Source organism: Penaeus vannamei, chromosome 12, assembly GCF_042767895.1.
Source record: "Penaeus vannamei isolate JL-2024 chromosome 12, ASM4276789v1, whole genome shotgun sequence".
NCBI classification, from domain to species: Eukaryota; Metazoa; Arthropoda; class Malacostraca; order Decapoda; family Penaeidae; genus Penaeus; species Penaeus vannamei.
Genome location: NC_091560.1, coordinates 42,775,190 through 42,780,189, shown reverse-complemented (window position 1 = coordinate 42,780,189; position 5,000 = coordinate 42,775,190).

Here is a 5,000-nt window from a genome sequence, read left to right as displayed (position 1 = left end):
CATATATATATATATGCATATATATATATATATATATATATATATATATATATATATATATATATATATATATATATATATGTGTGTGTGTGTGTGTGTGTGTGTGTGTGTGTGTGTGTGTGTGTGTGTGTGTGTGTGTGTGTGTGTGTGTGTGTGTGTGTGTGTGTGTGTGTGTGTATGTGTGTGTGTGTGTATGTGTGCATATGTGTATGTGTTTGTTTGCCTGAGTGTGTATATATGTGTGTGCGTGTACACGAATAAATAACCGATGAGAAAGAAACATTTATAGGGAAATAACAATATATTTAGCAATACCATGATACATCACCCTGATTTTAGAATATTGTGTTCTTCCGAATTGGTAGAAGTTGAAAGGATTAATATTGACCAAATAAAATCATAGCCAGCGACTTCGACAGAAATGTACATATGTCTACATTTAGGTAAATGTACCGTGGATTTACCTACAGGGATACAGAGTACAGAGATTTGTTCCTGGTATAATGCTGTATAATAATATTCTGGTGTTATAGAATTCCGTTTTTCCTCGTTTCAAATTCATAGCTTTTTCCACTGACGAATATTGCCAAAAACCTACGATATTTTGCGACACGTGAAACACTCTTTCAGTATTTTCTCTTGAAACCAAAGCCACAAAATCAACTTTGGAGAACAGAAACTAGTTTATCAAAGCAAGCATTCTGAATGGGATATAAATGGTCTATTGCAAGTTTCATTCAACAAAGAGAACAATTAAAACATAGTTATGAGTGGAGAAAAGTAACATTTTCTGTCCAAATTGTTTGAGCTTTTCCATCCAGAACTTTTAAATTTCTAGGTATTCATTTTAGCCATAAAAGGATATAAGGAAATGGAGTTTAACGGATTTTGAATCAGTGAAAACGTTTTAAAGATGCATGGAGCGGAAAAAGTAATAATATTAAAGGTTATATGATATATATTGAATCAATTTTCTCTCTCTCTCTCTCTCTCTCTCTCTCTCTCGCTCTCTCTCTCTCTCTCTCTTTCCCTCTCTCTCTCGCTCTCTCTCTTTCTCTCTCTTTTTCTATCTATCTATCTATCCATGTATATGTATGTATGCATATATCTATCTGTCTATCTATCTCTATCTATCTATCTACCCATCTATCTAACTAACTATCTATTTATCTGCCTATCTATCTATTTATCTCTCTCTCTCTCCTTTTTTTTTTTCTTTTTACCATTTTTCGGCACAGTACACTGAAATAAAATCCTTAAGCTAGATAATTAAAGAAAATTGTCATAACATCGAATAGACAGAAATACAAATACATTATATCCCAAAACAGGAACAAAAAAAAAAAAAAAAAAAAAGACTTGACAATAATGAGGAACGACCCCCCCCCCTCAAAAAAAAAAAAAAAAGCAAGACAATTATAAACCTTAACAAATCCTCTGAACAAAAAAAAAAAAAAAAAGACTTGACAACAATGAGGAACGACCCCCCCCCCCTCAAAAAAAAAAAAAAAAAAAAAAAAGACAATTATAAACATTAGCAAATCCTCTGAACAAAATTCGTCCTTGCAGATTTAACCGCAAACCATGAAAGTACCAATGCAGTGTACAATTTGTTCTAGCCGACACAGCTGGCTTCTGGTGATAACACAGTACCACACTTTCCATCTAACTTTAAAATGCAAGAATGTTTGTATTTAAGTTACGTGTTTCTAATGATTAATGTTTACTGAAAATATTTTTGTTTCTTGTCAATATTATCATCATTGTTATCCTGGTTAAGTTTGTTTTTATCATAATTACAATGGTAATCATTGTTGTTATCATTAATTTTAATGTTATTGTTGTTATCGTTATTATGATTATCATCGGAATTATTATTATCATTATTACTGTTATCATTGTTATTATTATTATTATCGTCATTACTATTGCTGTTGTTTTTGTTGTTATTATTATTATCGTTATCATTATAACTATTATCATTATCATCCTCATCTAATTAGCATAGTTATAATCATCCTTATTATAGTTATTATCATTATAGTTGTTATTACTTATCATTATCATTATCATTATTATTATTACTGTTGTTATTATCATTATCATTATTGTTTTTATTGTTATCATTAATATTATCATCATTATTGATATTACTGTAATCATCATTACCATTATTATTATTATTATTATTATTATTATTATTATTATTATTACTATTATTATTACTACTATTGTAATCATTATTACATTATTATTGATATTACTGTAATCATTATCATTATCATTATCATTAATTTTACTATCATTAATATTTTTATTGTTGTCATTACCATTATCATCACTATTGTTATCATTATCATTATTGTTATTAATCTCATTATGATCATGATCTTTATCATATTCATAATGATAATAATGATTACTATTATCCTTATCATTATCATTGTTATTATTATCATTAGGTATCATCATTTTTATCATTGATGTTACTATAATCAATATTATTATTATTATCATCATCATTACTATCATCATCCTTATCATTATTGTTATTGATATTAATATTAACGTTATCATTATTAAGATAGTAATCATTACTTTATCTTTTTCTTTATCATTATTATTGTTATCATTATAATTATTATCATTATTGCTATCAGTATTATCACTATTAATGTTGTTATTATCATTATTGTCATTGTTATCATTATTATTATCATTATCATTACTATTATCACTATCATTATTATTGAAACATTATAATTATTTTCATCATAAGTATAATTGTCATATTATCTTCATTATCATGATTATCATTATCATTGTTATTAATGCGACTGGATATCTTCACAATACCGGTTTTGATTAATTCTTCATCAGAAATGTATTATCATTGTTATTATTATTGTTGTTATAATTGCTACTATCGTCATCATCATTATTGTTGCTATTATCATCATCATTATTTTTACTATTGTTATTACTATTACTTTTTATCATTATCCTCATCATAATTATTTTTGTTATCGTTATCATGACCATCATCATTTTGTTTTATCATTATTATCATCATCATTAGTACCATAATGTTACTATTGTTATTCTCATTATTATTATTATTATTATTATTATTATTATTAGTAGTAGTAGTAGTAGTAGTAGTAGTAGTAGTAGTACTATCATTATCATTATTATCATTATTTCAATCATTATCATCACCATTCATGAAAGTATAGACATGTGGAATATGTCATACGAACACACACACACACACAAATCCGCATACAAACACACACACACACACAAACACTTACACATACGAAAACGCTCGCACAGCACACTCACGGACACAAGCACGCACATAACAAGAATAAATGTCATAGTTAAAGTTCAAAGCACCCCAGGCACCATTTACATTCACAGTTACACATGAAAATCTTTAAGTTTACGAGCAAAATGTAAGACGTAGTAATCTCGGCAATTTATGCTGTTTAATATGCGTATAAAAGTGGCCGTTATTTTTTTTCTACGAAAGAGCAACGAACACCGCTTTTCCCCAACATATGTAGTGCTATTAAAACGACTTTTTCGAACATATGTAGTGCTATTAAAACGATTTTAACCAACATATGTAGCGCTATTAAAACGACTTTTCCCCAACATATGGAGCGATATTAAGAATTGTCCCCTATATATAAAGCCTATTTAAAACCCCACTTTTCCCCAAAATATGTTCTTTTAAAATTCACTTTTCCCCAACATATGAAGGCCTTTTAAAACCCCACTTTTCCCCAACATATGAAGGCCTTTTAAAACCCCACTTTTCCCCAACATATGAAGGCCTTTTAAAACCCCACTTTTCCCCAACATATGAAGGCCTTTTAAAAAACACTTTTCCCCAACATATGAACCCCTGTTAAACCCTACTGTTCCCCAACACATGAAGGCCTTTTAAAACCCCACTTTTCCCCAACACATGAAGGCCTTTTAAAACCCCACTTTTCCCCAACATATGAAGGCCTTTTAAAAAACACTTTTCCCCAACATATGAACCCCTGTTAAACCCTACTGTTCCCCAACACATGAAGGCCTTTTAAAACCCCACTTTTCCCCAACATACGAAGGCCCATTAAAACCCCACTTTTCCCCAACATACGAAGGCCTTTTAAAAAACACTTTTCCCCAACATATGAACCCCTGTTAAACCCTACTGTTCCCCAACACATGAAGGCCTTTTAAAACCCCACTTTTCCCCAACATATGAAGGCTTATTCCGGACTTCTGCTGCCGCCCATCATCTCATCCACCACTTCCCATTGGCTCTTTGTCTCTATTTATCCATTTTCTTCAACCATTCTTCTGTTGTGCTGCCTTCCTGTCCCCTCCCCCCACTTCTCTATTCTTCCACTCTTGATATTTTTATCTATCTACTTCTATTCCTTTTTCTACATCTTTATCACCCCTGTCTCTCTTCCTCCCTTTCTTCCTTCTCCTTTTCCAATCTATTCCTCCCTCACCCCCTCATTCCTATATTTTCCTCTTGATTTTTGTCTCTTCCTCATTTGCAGCTCTTCATCACCCTCCCCTCTCCCCACTCCTACAATTATTCCCTTCTCCCCATCCACTGGTACCTCTCCCCCACCTACCTCAATTCACTCCCTCCTCCCCATTCCCGACTCGCCTTCCTTTTCCCCCCTCCTTCCTCATTCCTCTCTCGAGATCTTCCCTCACCACATCCCCTCACCACTTCCCTCCCTCACCCTTACCTCACCTTCCTACCTCTCTCTCCCTCATCTCCTACCTACTCCTCCCCTCCCCCCTCAATCCTCCCTTTTTCCACCCCTATACAAAAACGTTTTCAATCGTACCCGGCGAAGGGGAAAAAAAATAAAAATGATGAGGATACCGATGCAAAATTTTTATGCTTGTATGGCAGTTCATACGCCAGCAATTTAGACTACTATATTACATGCTGAATGCTCTTCAATATTTGGTCCATT